The sequence below is a fragment of the Notolepis coatsorum genome, assembly GCF_963971535.1.
Source record: "Notolepis coatsorum genome assembly, chromosome: 1".
Lineage (NCBI taxonomy): Eukaryota > Metazoa > Chordata > Actinopteri > Aulopiformes > Paralepididae > Notolepis > Notolepis coatsorum.
The window spans coordinates 124,385,654-124,408,344 of NC_140165.1; the positions used below are offsets into that span (position 1 = coordinate 124,385,654).

Sequence of the window (22,691 nt, forward strand, 5' to 3'; positions counted from 1 at the left end):
CTTTGATATCCCCGCTGATAGCCACCTTGTCCTGGCGGAAGCGTAGTAGCACGCCTAGTAGAGAGGGGCCGAGTGTGGGGCCGGGCAAGAGCTCTTTATTCAGATTCTGGGATCCGATCTGGTAGCTGCAGTTAAACACAATGCGATCCTTGCCGTTGTGGTGGACCTTGTGGTGCGGCACGTACCATGATTCGGTCGTCTGATCGGCCTCTTTAATGTCAATCTTCATTACGTGTCTCGCTGTGATTAGCTTCTTAATCTCAGCGCGGTACACACTCTCTTGAGCGGGGTCTTTGGCTAGGCGCCGCTCTGTGTTCAATAGATACCGCTCCGTAGCTTCTTTCGTGGCGTGAAAGGTGGGCATTCCCTCTCGCCTCAGGAGTGGAGTTGCGTATCTCATCACTCCGCCGACTGTGACTCTCTTTGTCCCTTGCTCGAGGAGGTTTATGGCGTAAATGTCTTCTTTAGAACGAATGTCTTTCTTTTCGTTCTTAAAGGGCATTGTCTCTAGTGTCCATAGCCTCTCGACATGCTGCAGGAGAGTGGTGTCTTCTTCTGTCACTCTGGAGTGGAGGCAGCTAGTGGCTACTGTTCGGTTGAGAGATTTAGCGAGGGGGCCTTGTAGTGTCCATCCTAGGCGGGTCTCGACTGCTGCAGGACAGCCTCTGGGTCCTGTATGGACCCGGTCTATCGGGACTATGAGGTCTGCATGGTCGGAGCCTATCAGCAGGGTCGGGGTGGCGCCGTCTATGAGCGGGATAGGTAGTTGACGCAGGTGCACATATTTATCCATCAGCTTGGCGATGGGGTAGGTGTACTGTGATAGTCCTATTTCTTGGCTGGTGAAAGCATTTGTAATCCTATACCGTCTCTCTGGCTGCCCGCTTGCTGCGATAGTGAAGGAGACATTCTCGCCTTTTATCGTCTTTAAATCTCTTCTTATTGTCCGAATTGTCATTTGGTTCTCGCTCCCCCGCAGTCCCAGCTGGGCCGCAGCGGACGCGAGTAGAAGGGTCTTCTCTGACCCGTCATCAAGGACGGCGTAAGTGTCCATGATTTTATCTTGGTAGCTCAATGTTACACGGACTACCTTTAAGAGCACTTGGGCGCCGCTGCTGCTGGCGGGGTCAATGTACATGACACTTGCCTTTGTGCTGCTCGATGGTGCAGGTGCAGGCTTTCTTCTGTTACTGTCGTGTAGGACATCTAGGTGGGCTCCGTCACACCGACTGCACCTCTTCTTTAGGCGGCACTCGGCTGCCATGTGACTGCGCGCACATCGGTAACAGCGCCTGTTGGACTTTATCCATTGACTCACTTCTTCTGCATTCATCTTTGTGAACAGGTCACATTGTGACAGCCAGTGTTCCTTCTCGCAGTACGGGCACACCATCTTCCACTTCTCTTTTCTCGAGGGGGTACTGTGGTTCTTACTGCTCGGTACTGATTCTGATTGGTGCATGACAGTCACCGATCTTCTTCCATCGTTTATTCTCCTGGGTTCCTCTCTGGAGCTTGGTGTGCTCTGCACGAACGTATCCAGTCGTAGGCTGCTGACTTCTCTCGCCAGGAAGTCGGCTAGATCGAGGAGGGATGGTTCGGGACCGTTAGGATCACGGTGGTCTCTCTGCCGCCTGAAGCGCTCTTGTCTGGCGGGTGGCAGCTTCTCTAAAATCCTCTCGACGTTAGAGTTGGCGTATAGCTCGTGCATACCCTTTTCTCGTTCCGCTCCCAGCATCCCTACCAGGGACTGCACTTTTATAGACAGGTCGTCTAATGAGCGATTGTCTGTTGCTGGGGGTAGGCGGTCAATATGCCTTATCTCTTGGATTACGTAATCCCATATACGTCCATATCTCTGGTCCAGCGCTGCTAGAGCCGCGGTGTATGGGGTCGTAGAGGTGGCATAGGCTAGCGCTATATTGTGCGCTCGGGGTACTTTCAGGTGCTTCAGTAATATTGCATACTTGTGGCGTTCATCAGCGACATCCACCATCATTGTCTCTAAGCACATCCGGAGCTCCGTGTACTGTGCTCGATTCTCATAGGTGAAGTCTGGAAACGTCGGTGTGCCAATGTATGACGCCGTGGATGGCTGATACATCGGCGAGCGTTGGGGGAGAGGCCTCCTTGGCGAGTCTCCTCTTGCGCCTCTCTGTGGGCTGGTACCGGCAGGGTACCATGGCCCGCTGGTCCAGGTGCTATTCCTCGGGGCTGGTCGTGCGTCATGCTCACCCGTGAATAGAGTCGGGGGTCTGTAGCGCAGCGCCGCGGGGGTATAGCCTGGGCTGTACTGGACCTCCTGGTCCGGTGGAGTACTGTGCTGTCGTCGGGCTTGGTTCTCCTCCTCTCCCTCTTCTTCTTCTATCAGGTCCTCTAGATCCTGTAGTCGTTTATTTAGCTTCTCCGCAGTGTATGCCGCTCCTTCCTTGTAGCTGGGTCTCGCTTGGACCGGTCGGGGAAGGGGGTCTGCGGGGGGTATAGGCTTGGTCTGTTGGTCAAGTTCAGGGTCGCTTGCTCGGTTAGGGGATGCTGCCCTTGACTGATGTCTCGACGAGTTCCTTGAACCCCTGGCGGAGGGAGAGGGTGTTGCCCTGGTGATCAGCTGCTCCATTAGCTGCGCTTGTAGTCTGTCGCGCTCGCCCTGTAGTCTGTCGCGCTCGGTTTCGCGCTGGATGAGAGCGAGGTCGCGCTCTGCCTCTCTTTGGGCACCGTCAGCGGCGCGCTGGGTGTCTGCTCGGTCTCTTGCCATATTCTCTTCCGTCTGAAGGCGTCTCATCTCCAGGCGTATGCGCTCTTCTTCGCTCCGTTGCTGCGTCTGGAGTCGATCGCGTTCACCCTGAAGTCGATCGCGTTCACCCTGGAGTCGATCGCGTTCGGTAGAGGCTGTCAGGCTGACGAGGAACGCCTGTGATAGCATCCTCTCCGCTTCGCTGGGGGAAGACGGTTGTAGAGGTGAGCCGCTCCTGGCTGTACTCGTTGGGGAGTCCTGGAGCTCTATCTCCTCGGCGCTCTCCTCATCTTGTTCCGTGCAGGGTTCCACCTCTGGAGGGTTGTCTTCCTCCCGGAGCTGGTCGGGGACTACTTCTTCGGTATTGGCGGGGGGTAAAGGCATGTCTGTTCCCTCCTGGTCCCCACCGTGAGCTTGGTCAGTTACATTAGAACCCACTAGGGCCTCTGTGGTCGGGGTAACCTGGTCGTTAAGGTCAGACATAATTTTACTTTCTACTTTCACCGCGTTTACCGTTTGTCGAAGGCTAGGTAGTTGACTGACAGCGTAATCCTCTAAGTACTGAGGTGTCTGTCGTCTGCGCCGCGGGCGTTCTACGTTAGGAGGACCGTTTCGTGGAGTGTTCATCATAGGCCATTTCAATATTAATAACACTATATTAATATTACACTAGTTACCTCCGGCTCGAAGGACCAATTGTAACTGAGGGGTACAATTCCCTGACTGTATTGATAAGTATGGTATCATTAAACCACTACCGCTTTATGTACTTTAACTACTGGCCACACAGTACATGATATAGATATGATGAACACTTTCCCACCATGAAACCAAGTCCACACAAATGTATAAGTCGAATATTTAATATATAGCAAAGGGTATATACAACGTTCACTTAATGACATTTATGATTTGAATGCACTTGTAAGGCAAATGAGTATTCGTAGGCAAATCAACATTGAATGTCCAATCTCTGGTTACGCAGGAAGCAAGTATACAACCTGGTTCTTTAGGGAACTATAGCGATGGTACTTAATGATTATAGCTGGATATACTAAAGGGGGGTCCTGCTGGTTGTAAGTCAGTAGGGGGGGGGGGGTTAGGAGAGCCGCCGGCGATATCCCATCTGGCCAACGATTTCTTGGGAGAATTCAGAGTGCTGAACACGGTGCCCACAGAACCTTGGTCCACAGATGAATACAGTTGGGCCCTCTTGTAGACGGTAGCTGCCGGTCCACAACGAAGAGACGTGAGGCGACCTCACTCGGGGTAGAGCGCCGTCTCACCTGGACTCCTCTCGGGGGGTAGTTCCAACACTCACCAGTGTTGGCTGTTATCCATGGCATAAATCAAAGCACCCAAAGCAAGTAGATAATCCAAGCCGTGTAGGGCTCGCCGTCGTCCGGGTAAGGTAATCCAATGTGCAGGTCCACTCGTCCTAGCCCAGAACTCCTCGGATGAAAGCACCACACGTGGTCTGCCCAGCCTGGTTAAGACTCTAGATAACGCGAGGAAACGATGGGGGTACTACTCACTGTATAACTCTAACCGAACGATGCACCATACATAATAGACTATTATTAACTTAATAGAAATACGTCCCACTCGACGGTATAGTGCCAAACTATGACAATTCAACTATTAATCCACACGATGTCTCAATGCCATTCTGAGGCCAAGTTGACCATACTGCACCACACGTGTATCGTGGGTGAGGCTTAACGTCTTGCCACTAGGTTGGAACTAAGGGCTAAGGGACTAAAAGAAAGTTCTACTTTACTTGCGCCATATATATATGCGCTGTGAACAAATAGTACCATTCGTATTTCGCCAGACGTATTCCTACGCGGAACCGGGCTAGTAACGACATGTTCGTCGGCACGATTGAACTTGAACCAAGGGGCTTGGCTGCTGGCGCCAAGTTCTTGTCCAATGAGAGAATGAAACTATTATGGGCTGTTAGTAGACTAAAGGGATATTCAGTGTATATGTACAAGGAATATACAAGGGATATCAAACGATATACAAATACTATTAAATATATATCCATAAATAAATATATATATTCGGTTTAATCTGATCCTTCACAACAACTGCAGTGTTTTGAGTAAGCACAATCTTTTCACGTTTGACAATTTAGTAATTCTTTAAAAAAAAAGAAATGTATCTACTTTTTCTCCTCCTTTTTTTCTGTGATTTTTCCTCCCATCCCAATTTTCCTCTCGTGCCAATTCTCCCTCCCCTGTCCTGATTGTTGCTCGCATGTGCCCCCCACTGGCCGGTCGTAGGGAGGATAGAAGCCCATCGCATGTCCCCTCCGGCACATGTGGAGGCAGCCAGCCACTTCTTTCCACCTGCCAGCGCGGAGTCAAGTCAAGTCAAGAGTTTTCTTATTTGTCACGGCATACAAGTATACAATGAAATGCGGGGGGTCTTGCGGACTCTCATTGGCGAGGTGTAACGTGTGGGAGGCTCACACTGTTTCCTGTCTTTGCTGTGCAGGCGCCCTGACCGACCTGTAGGAGTCGCTGTTTACAACGTCCAGATTACCACCCATCGACTTCCCTGCCGCTGACTCTGCCAATTGAGTCATTATGACGGCCGGCCCAAGCCGGAGGCAACGCTGACAGCCGGAGTCGAACCCGGTGTATCTTGCGTTGGTGGCGCAATGTCCGCTGCGCCACCCAGCCACCCTACAATTTTGTAATTTTCTGTAATATTAGACTAGTTTTTAAATGTTTGCACAATCATGTATCATCATTATTTTCTGGACTGGTGGTTAGACGTTGGAGAGTAGAGCAAACACACAAGCTTCCAATAATGGTGACTGTACTGTTCCCATGTTCAAGAGTTCGTTTGGACAGTCTGCCTTCTCTGTTAACTAACGGGGCAAACTCATGGAACTCTCTGCCTACTGGCTTAAAACTGGAGTCCAATGCCAACGTCTTCAGCAGAGGACTCGAAGTATGGCTGAAATCAACGCAGCAGTGCTCACATGTAGACGCGGACTGGTTTTGATCATGGACTCTTGCTCTGATAACTATTTGTTCTGATTTGTGATTTTAATTCTGTATTTTACTGTTGATTTTATTATATCTTTTAGAAAAGCCTCAATGGACTGGTGTCGAAAACTAGCACTTGTGCTATAAACACGCAACACAGTGCATCTGGTCTGTGGCTGGTCCCATGTAGCTGTGGGGTCCATTTTAAATAAACATTTTCATTCATTCATTCATTTATTATAAATAGTATGTTTAAGTGCTTTTTACAGTGGCCTCATTAACTTTACATTAGTAACTAACTAAGCCGGGTCTCCAGCAGGGACGTCCATTTGGTATGTCCATTTTGGTAAAAAAATAATTTACATTTTTATTTGCCAAGGTATGGCGAGTGCCATACCTTGGCAAATAAAAATGTAATTTTTTTTTTTTTTTTTTACAATTTTTTATGTTGATTTAGAATTTGAATGTCAACATTATGAACGAAGCTTCGAACTATTCGGTACAGCCCTAGCATGTTTTGATATTGTCAATTATCTCACTTTTACTAGGTGACTTTTGCTGTGACTAACTGAAATATGCCCAAAAAAAAAGGAAAAATGGACATAGGGAAGTTTTTTAATCAAAGGGCAGCAGAGACAAGTGATACAGGTAAGGTCTGGCTTAGTGATTATAATAGTGCAGTTCAGCATTCAGTAACCCATACTTTTTGTGAATGTGTTTTTGATACTACATTCTGTTGAACACACACCTCAAAACTGTACCTAAGGAAAATTGGCTCAATTGCAAGAAAAGTAATAGACAGTTATGATATTACATTCTGCATAATTCGTATGCAAAATATTGTGGTTCCCTGCTTTAGTCTGTTGACACATTTCTATACAAAAAATGCTTGTGTAGTCCTGTGTCATACCTAAATGTCATATAACTGAATTGTATAGAAACAACTCACCAAAAGTGACTATTGCACAACTGATTTGACAAACCCCCCCCCCCCCCCCCCTCCTCGCCATACCTTGCCTTTTAGTGAAAGGACGCCACTGGTCTCCAGCATGAAGCACAGCATGACTACACCAGCTCGTCAGTGTTGTTACACTAAAGACTAGGGCTGTCAGTTTATCGTGTTAATTAGATTAATTAATTACACAGCAAATTATCGCGTTATGAAAATTTACTCAAAATGTATTACACATTTATTTATTTTTTTATAATATATATATATATTTTTTTTTTAATCTCATTAATTCCATAAGAACATAGAATACACATTTACAGACTTTTTTTTTAATATGGTCCATTTGCATGTTCTTGGTATCTGAGTCTAGGGACATGGATCTCAGGGAATGTATTCCCAGTGTCAGAAACACTGTGGGCTAGATCCACAAAGAATGGATTGCACGGTGCAAGTTGCACCCTTACTTACAATTCATTATGAATTGAAAATGGGGGACCCTGATGTAAACAAGACAAACGTCTTTCTCTGGTCTGCATCCCCTTAACAATTGTGTGTATTGAGCCGTACTGTATTGTACCCATTCTGCAATCTGTTAATACAATTTTCATTCAATCAATCAATCATTGATGATTGGTGATTGATTGATTGAAAATTTTATTTTGAGTAAATTGTAATGAACCAAATGAGAATATCAATAAAAAATGTTTTATCTTTGACTGTGAATAACACTATGCTCAAATTGACCAGACCTGAAAAATCGAAGCAAATTAATAGATGGAAGATGATTAAACAGAAAGGTTTTGTAGATACAGTATTGAATTCTGCCATCCGGAGGACATGCAATTTGAAATATGATTATAGAATATCAGGCATAAAATGGTTATGCGATTAATTAGATTAATTAACACTTTAATCGCCGGGAACGCCGTAACTCGTCTTTGCTCGCCATGCTCATTCTGCCGAAGACGCCGTAACTCGTCTTTGATATCAATATTTCAAAAATCTGTGATCGAAATCATATTTCTCCTCCGGGGACCTGAGCTATACTGCTGAGCTCCACTCAACTGTCTAACGGTTCAAGAGCGCCATCACAGGAAGTGACGCGCCAAACAGGAAGTGCTCATCCATATTTCGTCCGGGCACTCGCGATCGTTAGCCGGATTCCATCTCGATTCTCGACACACTGGATAATCAATCGCTCGCCCTAACTCAATAAACAACGTTATTTGGACGTATATAGTATTATACAACCTGGAAATGGTTCATCTAGATCAACATCCCATAACATCCCATAAACTACTCCAAGCTGATCGTCCAACGGCGCGAGGAAGATACGGTAAGATCCAGCGTTATTTTCTAACGTGTTCCATATAAACTGCTCTGATGATCATATGACCCACACTAGATGAATGATATAACGTTGCCCACGGAATTATAAACGACCCCCCGCCCATCCGGTCATCATCAGATTATACGTAGTAACTTCTAGAAGTACCTCCAGTTGAAATTTTCTATCTGGCACCGATCGCTACCAAACTGTATTTGAATGCAATATAATGCATTTGGGGCTATAAATCAAGTTCTGGAGAAAGCTGCAGAAAACGATAAAAACATACTTATACTTTAGACCATATTTTAGTATGAATATGTGAATGAAAAAGTATAACGTTGCTACACCCTGAACAATATATATAGGACATTGAATGGGCCATAATAATGTCAATTTAGCAATCGAATTTAAAAAGTTATAGCCCTGCAAAGAAGGGGAACTTCTCCATAGACAAATAGAGCTGGCTAGGGATGGTAAATTATGAATTTAACCATGGCGATCAAAGTGTTAATTACAAATCCTGTAATTAATTAGATACATTTTTGTAATCGCCTGACAGCACTACTAAAAACACAAGTCACAAACCCCTTGTCTAAACTGCTAGCGGTAGGCTAGATGTGATCAAACACAGGCTACGCTGAGTGTTGTTGAAACCAGTTAAAGATGCGTTTTAACTGTTGCATATTGAATAACAACTAGTTTGTAGGGCTGTCTTAAATACTTCGAAGCTTCGTTCGATGGCACAAGCTTCGAGAGAGAGAGGAGAATGTTCAGAGATGGTAAAGATGACACAGAGAGAGGAGAATGTTCAGAGATGGTAAAGATGACAGAGAGAGAGGAGAATGTTCAGAGATGGTAAAGATAACAGAGAGAGAGGAGAATGTTCAGAGATGGTAAAGATGACAGAGAGAGGAGAATGTTCAGAGATGGTAAAGATGACAGAGAGAGGAGAATGTTCAGAGATGGTAAAGATGACACAGAGAGAGAGGAGAATGTTCAGAGATGGTAAAGATGACAGAGAGAGGAGAATGTTCAGAGATGGTAAAGATGACACAGAGAGAGAGAGGAGAATGCTCAGAGATGGTAAAGATGACACAGAGAGAGAGAGGAGAATGTTCAGAGATGGTAAAGATGACAGAGAGAGAGAGGAGAATGTTCAGAGATGGTGAAGATGACAGAGAGAGAGGAGAATGTTCAGAGATGGTAAAGATGACAGAGAGAGAGAGAGGAGAATGTTCAGAGATGGTAAAGATGACACAGAGAGAGGAGAATGTTCAGAGATGGTAAAGATGACAGAGAGAGGAGAATGTTCAGAGATGGTAAAGATGACACAGAGAGAGAGGAGAATGTTCAGAGATGGTAAAGATGACACAGAGAGAGAGAGAGGAGAATGTTCAGAGATGGTAAAGATGACAGAGAGAGAGGAGAATGTTCAGAGATGGTAAAGATGACAGAGAGAGAGAGGAGAATGTTCAGAGATGGTAAAGATGACAGAGAGAGAGGAGAATGTTCAGAGATGGTAAAGATGACACAGAGAGAGAGGAGAATGTTCAGAGATGGTAAAGATGACACAGAGAGAGGGGAGAATGTTCAGAGATGGTAAAGATGACACAGAGAGAGGGGAGAATGTTCAGAGATGGTAAAGATGACACAGAGAGAGGAGAATGTTCAGAGATGGTAAAGATGACAGAGAGAGAGGAGAATGTTCAGAGATGGTAAAGATAACAGAGAGAGGAGAATGTTCAGAGATGGTAAAGATGACAGAGAGAGGAGAATGTTCAGAGATGGTAAAGATGACAGAGAGAGGAGAATGTTCAGAGATGGTAAAGATGACACAGAGAGAGAGGAGAATGTTCAGAGATGGTAAAGATGACAGAGAGAGGAGAATGTTCAGAGATGGTAAAGATGACACAGAGAGAGAGAGGAGAATGCTCAGAGATGGTAAAGATGACACAGAGAGAGAGAGGAGAATGTTCAGAGATGGTAAAGATGACAGAGAGAGAGAGGAGAATGTTCAGAGATGGTGAAGATGACAGAGAGAGAGGAGAATGTTCAGAGATGGTAAAGATGACAGAGAGAGAGAGAGGAGAATGTTCAGAGATGGTAAAGATGACACAGAGAGAGGAGAATGTTCAGAGATGGTAAAGATGACAGAGAGAGGAGAATGTTCAGAGATGGTAAAGATGACACAGAGAGAGAGGAGAATGTTCAGAGATGGTAAAGATGACACAGAGAGAGAGAGAGGAGAATGTTCAGAGATGGTAAAGATGACAGAGAGAGAGGAGAATGTTCAGAGATGGTAAAGATGACAGAGAGAGAGAGGAGAATGTTCAGAGATGGTAAAGATGACAGAGAGAGAGGAGAATGTTCAGAGATGGTAAAGATGACACAGAGAGAGAGGAGAATGTTCAGAGATGGTAAAGATGACACAGAGAGAGGGGAGAATGTTCAGAGATGGTAAAGATGACACAGAGAGAGGGGAGAATGTTCAGAGATGGTAAAGATGACACAGAGAGAGGAGAATGTTCAGAGATGGTAAAGATGACAGAGAGAGAGAGAGGAGAATGTTCAGAGATGGTAAAGATGACAGAGAGAGAGGAGAATGTTCAGAGATGGTAAAGATGACACAGAGAGAGAGGAGAATGTTCAGAGATGGTAAAGATGACACAGAGAGAGGAGAATGTTCAGAGATGGTAAAGATGAGAGGCGGTTAGGTGGTCGAGCGGAGATTGCGTTCGTCACCAGCCCCGGAGCTGTGAGCTTGGTTCGCCTGTTCGAATCCAGCTCACAGCTCCGGGGTTGTCACCAGCTTGGCTGGCCGTCTGCACTGATACAATTGGCTGTATCAGAGGGTGGGAGAAGCTGGCGGGGTGGGTCCGGGTCGTTGTAAACAGCGACTCCTACAGTTCGGTCGGGGCGCCTGCTAAGCGCGGATTGGACGTGAGGGGGATAGTGTGGTCCTCCCACACGCTACGCCCTCTCAATGAGAATCCGCGCTGCCAGGTGAAAAGAAGCGGTGATTGGCTGGACGTGTGTCGGAGGAAGCACGTGGTAGCCTCCACTCTCCCAAATGATCTGACTGTGGGGGGTAAAGCGCAGCGACCAGGAAGGGACTGGGAATTGGCATACGACTAACATTGGGATGGGAGAAAATCGGAGGAAAATGGAGGGGGAAAAAGACAAAAAAAAAATAAAAAGAGATGGTAAAGATGACAGAGTATACAGATAGCTTTTCTGTTTCAGAACCAAGAACACCCCTATAGAATATATCCCAATTATACTCAATCGGGTATATATAAAAACAAAATGACAATAACAAAAGATTCTATGGGTCAGATAGCCAGGCAATGTGCAGTATTGTCCGTTACAACGTGCATGTTATATCGTCTTTCACCACTAGAGTGCGGTAGGTGCTCACTTGACACATCTAGGGGAATTGGGAGAATTGACACAGATTTGAGAATGTTCTCCAGACAACAGAGAATGCACACCGCATACTAAAACAAGATGATCTGACCAAACCCCCGACATCACATCACCACCAGCTGGAGGTGCGCAGTCGTGGGCATCACAGCACAACAGATGAGGTGATGGTGTTATCAACCAAACACACGCAGCAAAGCCACCGACGGGGTTTAAGAAAAGAAAATGGCATTGATTGGCAGGAATTAATTTATGCACAGATCGAAGAACAAAGGCACAAAGAGACCGATACTATATGAGGACCTAGAGAACATGTAACATACTATATTTATAGTATGTATACAATATACATACTATAACAGCTGAGGCAGGCGTGTGTTGTATTAATTGTGTAGATAAAAAAATAGCAATACCTTGTCTTACAGTCTTACAGGGACTGCTACCATATCATTTAATTGAGCTGTAATTAACACAAGGATTCAGACATCACTGGTGCCCATATTCAAACTAATTTACTCCCAGTAACTGTCAAACTAAATGCATGTTGTGAAAGGTTAATCTTCTGTAGTGTGGTAGTGAAAGGGTTAACCTTCTGTAGTGTGGTAGTTAAAGGGTTAACCTTCTGTAGTGTGGTAGTTAAAGGTTAACCTTCTGTAGTGTGGTAGTGAAAGGTTAACCTTCTGTAGTGCGGTAGTGAAAGGTTAACCGTCTGTAGTGTGGTAGTGAAAGGTTAACCTTCTGTAGTGTGGTAGTGAAAGGGTTAACCTTCTGTAGTGTGGTAGTGAAATGTTAACCTTCTGTAGTGTGGTAGTGAAAGGTTAACCGTCTGCAGTGTGGTAGTGAAAGGGTTAACCTTCTGTAGTGTGGTAGTTAAAGGTTAACCTTCTGTAGTGTGGTAGTGAAAGGTTAACCTTATGTAGTGTGGTAGTAAAAGGGTTAACCTTCTGTAGTGTGGTAGTTAAAGGTTAACCTTCTGTAGTGTCGCAGTGAAAGGGTTAACCTTCTGTAGTGTTGTAGTGAAAGGTTAACGTTCTGTAGTGTGGTAGTGAAAGGGTTAACCTTCTGTAGTGTGGTAGTGAAAGGTTAACCTTCTGTAGTGTGGTAGTGAAAGGTTAACCTTCTGTAGTGTGGTAGTGAAAGGTTAACCTTCTGTAGTGTGGTAGTGAAAGGTTAACCTTCTGTAGTGTGGTAGTGAAAGGTTAACCTTCTGTAGTGCGGTAGTGAAAGGGTTAACCGTATGTAGTGTGGTAGTGAAAGGTTAACCTTCTGTAGTGTGGTAGTGAAAGGTTAACTTAGGAAAAAAACCTAATCTACGAATTCCAATCTGGCTTCAGAACGTCCCACTCCACTGACACATGCCTCCTCTATTTGAACGACCACATCAAACAAGAGGTGGACGCTGGCAAATACTGCGGCATGGCCATGCTGGACCTACAAAAGGCCTTCGACACTGTCAATCACTCCATTCTAATGGACAAGCTAAAAGCAATTGGTTTTGATAGCCTATCAGTGAGCTGGATGCAATCCTACCTGGAGGGGAGAGAACAGATGGTAGAGGTAAACGGTACTCTATCCCCCCCCCTCACAGTGAGCTGTGGTGTTCCACAAGGAAGCATACTAGGACCGCTACTCTTCCTAATTTATGCAAATGACATGTCGTCAGCCTGTGACTGCAACTTGTTCCTGTTTGCGGACGACTCAGCCCTGCTGGTCTCTGACAAGAACAAATTGCAGGTTGAAAAAACCCTCAGCACGGAACTAGGCAAAATCTGCATATGGCTCGCTGATAACAAACTATCATTACACATGGGCAAAACAGAGTCCATTCTCTTCGGTTCAAATAACAAACTCAGCAAGACCGACGGCTTCTCAGTTACAGTGGGTGACAATATTGTCACAAGGAAAGACGAAATTACCTACCTGGGTTCCATCCTAGAGGCAAATCTTTCCTGTGACAAAATGGCATCCAATGTAATAAAAAAAGTCAACCAACGAACTAGATTCTTGTACCGGATCTCCTCTCTGGTAAACAAGAATACCCTGAGGACTCTGGCAGGAGCACTCATTCAAGGGTACTATGACTATGCGTGCACCTCATGGTACCAAAGCACCTCAAAGGCGCTTAAAACAAAATTACAAACATCACAAAACAAACTGGTCAGACTACTACTTGACCTGAACCCCAGAACCCACCTCACCCCTGCCCACTTTGCCAACCTAGGATGGCTTAGAGTAGACGACAGAGTACAGCAACTTGCAATGGGCCTGGTCTACAAGATACACTATACGACCGGGGTGCCCATGTACATGTCAAAATACTTCCCAAAGGTCAGTGAATACCACAACCACTACACCAGAGGAAGCTCAACAAATCATGTTAAACCCAGATTCGGCTCAAACAAGGGACTAAACACGTTTCGCAATTATGCCACAACAATGTGGAACGCCCTACCCAAAGCTGTAAAGGAATGTGAATCCCTGCCCACATTCAAAACCGCCCTTAAAGAGCACCTACGGGAGGCTGCAATTCGAAACTGGCCACCGTAAATGCCCAAAACCCCCACCACCTCCTAATAGACAGTCTCCTCCCCACCGCATGTATATATTCCCTCCCCGCCGTATGTATATTCCCCTCCCACCCACCCACCCCCTCCTAATGTACAGTCCCCTCCCCATCATATGTATATACTCTGTCAGGATCTAGGGGTAACAGTACTGTATATTTGAATACCGCCTATGTCACAAATGTATCAGTACTAAATACCTATATGTCCCTATGCCATAAATGTCATGTATGTTATGTATGTCATAAATGTCTATATGAATTGAAAATGGGGGACCCTGATGGAAACAAGACAAACGTCTTTCTCAGGTCTGCATCCCCTTAACAATTGTATGTATTGAGCCGTACTGTATTGTACCCATTCTGCAATCTGTTAAATAAAGTTTTCATTCATTCATTCATTCAACCTTCTGTAGTGTGATAGTGAAAGGTTAACCTTCTGTAGTGCGGTAGTGAAAGGGTTAACCGTATGTAGTGTGGTAGTGAAAGGTTAACCTTCTGTAGTGTGGTAGTGAAAGGTTAACCGTCTGTAGTGTGGTAGTGAAAGGGTTAACCGTATGTAGTGTGGTAGTGAAAGGTTAACCTTCTGTAGTGTGGTAGTGAAAGGTTAACCTTCTGTAGTGTGGTAGTGAAAGGTTAACCTTCTGTAGTGTGGTAGTGAAAGGGTTAACCTTCTGTAGTGTGGTAGTGAAAGGTTAACCTTCTGTAGTGTGGTAGTGAAAGGTTAACCTTCTGTAGTGTGGTAGTGAAAGGTTAACCTTCTGTAGTGTGGTAGTGAAAGGTTAACCTTCTGTAGTGCGGTAGTGAAAGGGTTAACCGTATGTAGTGTGGTAGTGAAAGGTTAACCTTCTGTAGTGTGGTAGTGAAAGGTTAACATTCTGTAGTGTGGTAGTGAAAGGGTTAACCGTCTGTAGTGTGGTAGTGAAAGGTTAACCTTCTGTAGTGTGGTAGTGAAAGGTTAACCGTCTGTAGTGTGGTAGTGAAAGGTTAACCTTCTGTAGTGTGGTAGTGAAAGGTTAACCTTCTGTAGTGTGGTAGTGAAAGGGTTAACCTTCTGTAGTGTGGTAGTGAAAGGTTAACCTTCTGTAGTGTGGTAGTGAAAGGTTAACCGTCTGCAGTGTGGTAGTGAAAGGGTTAACTGTCTTTAGTGTGGTAATAAAAGGTTAACCTGTAGTGTGGTAGTGAAAGGGTTAACCTTCTGTAGTGTGGTAGTGAAAGGTTAACCTTCTGTAGTGTGGTAGTGAAAGGGTTAACCTTCTGTAGTGTGGTAGTGAAAGGTTAACCTTCTGTAGTGTGGTAGTGAAAGGGTTAACCTTCTGTAATGTGGTAGTTAAAGGTTAACCTTCTGTAGTGTGGTAGTGAAAGGTTAACCTTCTGTAGTGTGGTAGTGAAAGGTTAACCTGCTGTAGTGTGGTAGTGAAAGGTTAACCGTCTGTAGTGCGGTAGTGAAAGGGTTAACCGTCTGTAGTGTGGTAGTGAAAGGGTTAACCGTCTGTAGTGTGGTAGTGAAAGGGTTAACCTTCTGTAGTGTGGTAGTGAAAGGTTAACCGTCTGTAGTGCGGTAGTGAAAGGGTTAACAGTATGTAGTGTGGTAGTGAAAGGGTTAATCGTCTGTAGTGTGGTAGTGAAAGGTTAACCGTCTGTAATGTGGTAGTGAAAGGGTTAAAATATGGAGGCATCCCGTGGCCCACGTTAAGCTGCACACAATATCCTGTGTTCAAATCATGGCCCCTCCCTTCTCCATCCCCCTGATTTCCTGTCACTCACTCTCCTCTCTAATGAAGCAGACATTCCCCCAATGCAGGTCACATATTAGTGTGGCAGTGAAAGGGTTAATCTAATGCGCTCCCGGTTTTGTTTACGGTTTGCGTTTTGAGCGTGTAAGCTTGCCGTAGGCGATGATGTCACGCTCGAACGTCAACACAGGAAGAGGTTTAACACACGGCGGTGGAAACTGGATGCTGATATAAAGAAACAAATAACCAATAAATATGAAGTTATATTTGAACCTCTGTTGTCAAACCTTGTCAATATAACCCACCCCCTTTTCTCACGAATGGAACTGGTGTCGTGGAGTCCGCTTTGAGCGTTTTCCAGGGTTAACGCTAGCGTTAGTTAGCTTAGCCTATTTATTACTAGTTAGCAGCTAACATTAGCCCATCGCTCGCATCAATTATATTGCATGTCATTGATCTACCGGTCGATCACGGCCGACTGGTTGGGCACCACTGGTCTATAGAAATAAATGCATTCGAACAAGAAACCAATGTATAGTAGACATAGCAATGGCAAAAAAGGTTGCCAGGCCTAATGCGAGCCAGGGAAGTCTTTAGCCCCTTCCGTGACTGCGATGTGCAAGCCAGGGGCTTTATATCTGATATATTTCGGACCCACCCCGAGCTTTTAAGCAGTGTTTGGTGATCCAAATTAGCCTGGCTACTATGGAGCTGCGGGTGACTCCGTATTCAAAAGCCCCTGGCTTGCACATCGCAGTCACGGAAGGGGCTAGGAAGTCTTGTGCTTGTAATGTGGCTTCATGTTTTCATCCACTGAGCCGTGAGGCTCAACATGCTTGTTTGGTTGAGGTCTGAACTCGCCAAATTGCCCATAAATATAGTTTTTGTGGGTATTGTCCAGTTGTTGCTGTATGTTTTTATCTGACCAAAATTCAAGCAAGCATGAAAGCATTACAGTAAGCATGCACACCACGCCCCCCACTCCCACTGGCGCGCACCCGAAACCACCTATTCAAGCGGTCCAGGTTTGGAGCGAATCAGCGTCCCCGGTGACGGGGGGGGGAGCGTTCTCAGTAGGAAGATCACACCCTATTTTGATGCGATCGCGTTGTGATTCGACCCCAAATGGTTAGTGAGAATAAGTGTGTTTTGAGGCTGGACTTAAAGGAATCAACAGAGGCTAGAGAATAAAAGTGTGTTTCGAGGCTGGACTTAAAGGAATCAACAGAGGCTAGAGAATAAAAGTGTGTTTCGAGGCTGGACTGGAATCAACAGAGGGGGCAGATCTGTTCCACAGGTCGCGGGTCGGTCAGGAGCACCAAGTAAGCCGACCTGAGCGAAATGGTGATGGAGTAGGGGTTACGAGGTCTGCGATGTAGCAGGGGGCCTGCTGCCCATTTAGGGCTTTAAAAAGAAAACAAGAGAACCTAAAAATCAGGGTCATCAAAGAGAAGTCGCCTATTCTCAGTCCTTGCCCCACAATGGTGGAATGAACTACCCACCCCAGTTAGGACAGCCGAAACCCATCCAATCTTTCGCCGTTGACTAAAGACGCACTTCTTCAACCATTATCGAAAAAAAAAAAAAAGAAAAAAAAAAAAAATATATATATAGCTATCCCTAACTAACCTTACTGTCATGCACCTGTCCTAATACACTAACCTACACTGCAGCACTCAACACTTTGATGAACATTGTTACTCAGCTGATAGAGTTGTGCCCTTCCTTCCTGATGACTTGTCGTACAGAACTTGTAAGTCGCTTTGTTTGGATAAAAGCGTTTCAGCTAAATGACTAAATGTAAATGTAAATGTTAGTACTTTATTTACATATTATAAGCAGGATCGGGCTACGTGCACACGCACTCACACTCACGCACACACACTCACACTCACTCACACACACACACACACACTCTCACACACACGCACGCACTCTCACACACACGCATGCACGCACTCTCACACACATTTGAATACTTTATTTGGTTCCACAAATGATATTACATAAACAGGGAATCAAATGTATCGGGGCCAAGCAGCACTGAACACTTAAGGGACACATAGCACCCCCTTCTCCACGCGGCTAAGCTGCCAATAATAGCTGAGACAGAGCAATATTTGGCACACACACACACACACACACCTGTGCTGTGCGAAGGTTCTGGGGTTCTGGGGTGTGTAGGCCGGGTCTGGCCGGCAGTTTGCTCATCTCTCTCCCCTGAGAACTGTGGATGTAGGAGGGCTGCGTGGGGGAGGCGGTGTTCTGGACCACGGGCACCTGCCACACACACACACACACACACACACACACACACACACACACACACACACACACACACACACACACACACACACACACACACACACACACACACACACACACACACACACACACACACACACACACACACACACACACACACACACACACACACACACACACACACACACACACACAGGGATGCTTCACTTTCAGTATCACTTTTAACTCGCATTTCAGCAGTCTTACCTTACCTTACCTAAGACCTTGAATCCTTGTGTGTTGTGTTAATTACAGCTCAATTATGTGCAAAAAATATCTGAATTGTTTTTTGGTGAAGTGCCCCTTTAACACTTTGAGTGCCACTCACGAGATTTCTCGGGTTTTTTTATAGGTGGTTGCTAGCCACTCGCGAGATTTCTCTGAATTTTTTTTTTTAGCGATCTGAAAAATTATTGCATCACCCGAGCCTACCCGAGTATAGCCGAGCGGCGCCGGCGATCACTGTGGAAAAAAGCGCCCCCTGTCGTCTCCCAGATGACATAAGTGATTTTGGAATGGACTCAATGAAAATGAATGGGGAAAAAAATCCGGTACTCCACATTTTCCAGTTCACTGATCCAGCCGGGGTTACCACAGTTCATTCTGGAACCTCAGATCCCCGCTGATCATGGAGTTCAAGTTCAAGTTCTTTAATAGTTGTCATACAGAAGTACAGAATACTTTCATACAAAATGCTTCTTACTGTTACGCTCCAGAGACTGTGCTAGACAAGATAGTATCAAATAACATAATAACATAATATAGCATGAATTTAGAAGAAGAAAATGAGGTCACAGTGTTCGGTATAGACATAATTATGTACAATGTTCTGAGTTACCATATAATATACAATACACAATACTATGCAGTGTACTAATGTACAGTACTATCTAGTGCAAAGCAGAAATGGGATGAGGTACAATTTTAGGTACAATTTACAGTAAGGTGTACGAGTTGTAGTGCAATCCTTCATCCATAAATATAAAGTGTGGGGAGTGGGTGCTACAGTGTGTTTGTTTAAAGTGGGTGTGTGCTATAAAGTGTGTGTAGTGGGTGCTACAGTGTGTTTGTTTAAAGTGAGTGTGTGCGTGTGGATGTGTGTGCTATGTGTGTTTGGTGGTTGTTGTTGTGTAGTGTTCATTCATTGTTCGTTTAGCAGCCTGATGGCCTGGGGATAGAAGCTACTTCTGAGTCTTTCTGTGCTCGCCTTGAGACTCCTGTATCGCTTGCCTGACGGCAGCAGTTCAAAGAGGCAGTTGTTCGGGTGGCTCGAGTCCTTAATAATTCTCTTAGCCTTCCCCTTGCAACGCTTGTAGTAAATGTTCTGGAGGGTGGGGAGCCCCCCTCCAATTGTGCGTTCGGCTGAACGTGTCACTCTTTGTAGTCTGCTTTGGTCTTTTGCAGTGCTATTCCCAAACCAGGAGGTGATGTTGCCGGTCAAGATGCTCTCTATTGTACATGAGTAGAAGTTCTTAAGGATCTTCTGGCTGACTTGGAACTTCCTTAGGCGCCTGAGGAAGTAGAGGCGTTGTCGAGATCTACAGTATCGCGTTGGATCCATACACGTATCGATTTTTTCGAATGGTGATCAGGAATTGGAATATACCAGTTGGATACCATCTGATGTCAGGTAAGGACTCTATGTTATCAGTGTTAGGATAATCAGAGTAAGTTTGATGAAGTTATAAGCTGTTTTGTGAAATGTCTTCTTTCGGTTTCACTGTAAAAGTCTGTGAGGAAATCAACGGAGCAATTATCCGTGCGCGGCCGGAATGTGCTTGCGTGCATGTATAATATTGATCATCTAGCGTTTATTTGAAAACTATTCATAAAAAGGCCGACGAATATCAACGTTGTGGAATATTCCACTAAAAGACGATTTTCATAGAATGCTCCAGAATGAGCTGTATCAAAACGGGTGCTTTTCTAACTGCTCTGAAATGGAAACGACGCGATAAAAAAACAATCTGCCTTGACAGCACTGACTGGAAAATAGTCTTTGATAATGCGATGGGAAGATTAGACACATAGCCATAATTTAAGACATAGATTAGGCGATATTAACGTTAACATTGGCGCTGATGGTGGCATTCAGCCGGTAAAACGGAAAACCAGGCGTGGCGCTCAAAGTGTTAACTCAATCAGCGCCAATCACTCGTTATTGCCCGCCAACCGTTGAGCGCCAATAACGAGTTAACTCGTTTTTAGATCCTTTTTTCTATTTCTTTATTCTATCCAGTCTCACGGACCTCTGTGTATCATTGGGACTCATTCTGAGACCCCGAGATTGCAATGCCGGCAGAATCCTGCTAGGTGGCAGTATCGCCTACGCTTTGAAACCATATTTCACACTGTGTGTTACATTTTATATGGTCCGGGCGGAGGATTTGGACCCGGGCAAGTGAAACGCTTCATTCGAGCTACTTGGAACGCATTCCAGCACACTTCATGCAGAGTTTGTCCCATTTCATGTCAGGGACCCTGTAACTGAGGGGTACAATTCCCTGACTGTATTACTAGATATGATACTTACTACCACTACCTTTGTACTTAATATTCGGCCACCCAGTACTCGGCATAAATATATTATGATGAACACTGTCACGTAGATGAAACGGATCCAACACAAATGTACGAATTAGAAATAGGTCTTTATTTCTACACAGCGATGGTGTGTAGAGCAAGCACTTAATCAAATCAATCACATTTATGAATGGGAATTAGTATGCACTTTTATGGCAAGAGTATTCGTCGGTATATCAATAGAGAATGTCCAATCTCTGAAGGCGCAGGTGGTACATATACGACCTGGAATAGTTAAGGAATAAGAGCAATGATACTTTAATGATTATAGACTGGATACACTAGGGGGGGGTTAATCCGGTCGCTTGTAAGCCGACAGGAGTAGGAAGGGGGGGGGGGGGGGTAGAATCCGGCTGCCATCATCCGGCCAAGGGTATCCCAGGTGAACCCACTGTAGTGCCGTTCAATGCGCCGGCGATCCTTGGACCACAGATGAAAGCAGGTGGACTCTTTGTGGGCCGGCGTCCTCCGGTCCACGGAGGAGAGACGTGAAGCGACCTCGTCTTGCAGAGCGTCTCCTCACCTTGCGTCCTCTCCAGGGGGGGGTTCCAACACACGGCAGTGTCGGGGGTCTTTATCCATGGAATAATCAACGTATACAAAGCATAATCCGTGCCTGGGAAGGCGGGCTGTCGTCGGTAGAATAATCCGGTATACAGGTCCACTCGCTCGTCGGCTCTGGGGCTCCTCGGGTGCAGCTTCACGTGGGGTCAACCACCCTGGATAAGCAGCCAGTTCTCTGCCCGAAACGATGGGGTACTGACTACGGTAGTATTCACACCGCACGAAGCACTATATATTAACAGACTATTATTAGCTTAATAGACTACGTCCAACTCGACGATATAGTGCCAAATATGACTATTCAAATATTAATATACACGATGTCTCAATACCGATGGTAAGCCGAACTTGGCCTTACTCCCACACGTGGCGTCGCGGGGAGGCTTTACGTCTGTGACTCTATTGGAGGGTAAGAAACTGGACTGAAAAGGAAGTCCTACTTTAGTAGCGCAGTATATATACGCACTATGAACAAATAGTCCCATTAGTGGTGCGGTAGCCAGATTCCTACGCGGAACTAGGACTTGTTCGTACATGTTGAGCGGTACGTTTGAACTGGGTCTGAGGGGTATGGCAGCCTGGCACCAAGGTCTCGACCAATAGTAGAATGGAGACTATTATGGGATGTTCAGTAGGCTAGAATGGATATTCAATGCATATTGTACAAGGAATATACAAGGGATATCAGGGAATATTAGAGAATATACAAATACAATTAAATATATATATATAAATAAATATATATATTCGGTTTAATCTGGCCCTTCACAACAGCCACCCCCTGATTGGTCCCAGACCTAATCAGTTAAACAGAGACAGATTAATCGCGTTGTCTATTTACACATAAGGGTTTGCTGTAGGGGTCAGTCAACTTCACAAAGTCATAGGGTTATAGGGTCATGGTCATCATCGATTGTGTCTGGGAGTCGGGGCAGTTCTATGAGCCTCGCCACGGGACGGGTGTAAGTGCGACCCTGGACAAGCACTTCAGCTGCTCGGACCTTGCCGTCGGCACCGGTGATCACTTTGCTTACGCGGCCGGCCGGCCACATAGCTCTGGGCAGTGATTGATCAATAATCATGACGACTGTTCCTTCTGTCAAATTGTCTCTCTCCTTTACCCACTTCTGGCGGGTCTGTAGAGACGGTAGGTAGTGCAGTAGGAAACTGCTCCAAAACTTGTCGGCTAATACTTGACTGTACCTCCACATTCGTCGGCCGTTCGCTTCTTCAGGCCGGTACATTGTCTGGGGTAATGCAGGATCTAGCCGCCCCATCAGGAGTGTGTTGGGGTCTGCGGAGATAACAGTGCTCAATCCACAGAACACAGGCTTCTTATTCTCAGCCTCCTCCTGACTGGCTTCCCTCGGGATAGGCGTGGGCCACTCTCCTTCCGGGAGCTTTAGGAATGCTGGGCCGTCACTGTAGACATTGCGACGGGTGAGGTCATCTAGGGGCATTCCCCGGGTGATGACGTCAGCTGGGTTCTGTTTTGTATCAACG

The 22,691-nt window shown here is 45.5% G+C and overlaps 1 pseudogene across 1 annotated transcript in view; it reads right to left on the reverse strand.

Moving 5' to 3' along the window:
- The window catches only part of LOC311248973 (transcriptional repressor p66-beta-like), a 74,209-nt pseudogene that overhangs the window by 34,895 nt on the left and 16,623 nt on the right, over positions 1 to 22,691 (reverse strand). Inside the window, exon 4 of the transcript XR_014621040.1 lies at positions 17,883 to 18,017. The product of XR_014621040.1 is annotated as a transcriptional repressor p66-beta-like (transcript). The remainder of the gene's footprint in view (positions 1 to 17,882; positions 18,018 to 22,691) is intronic.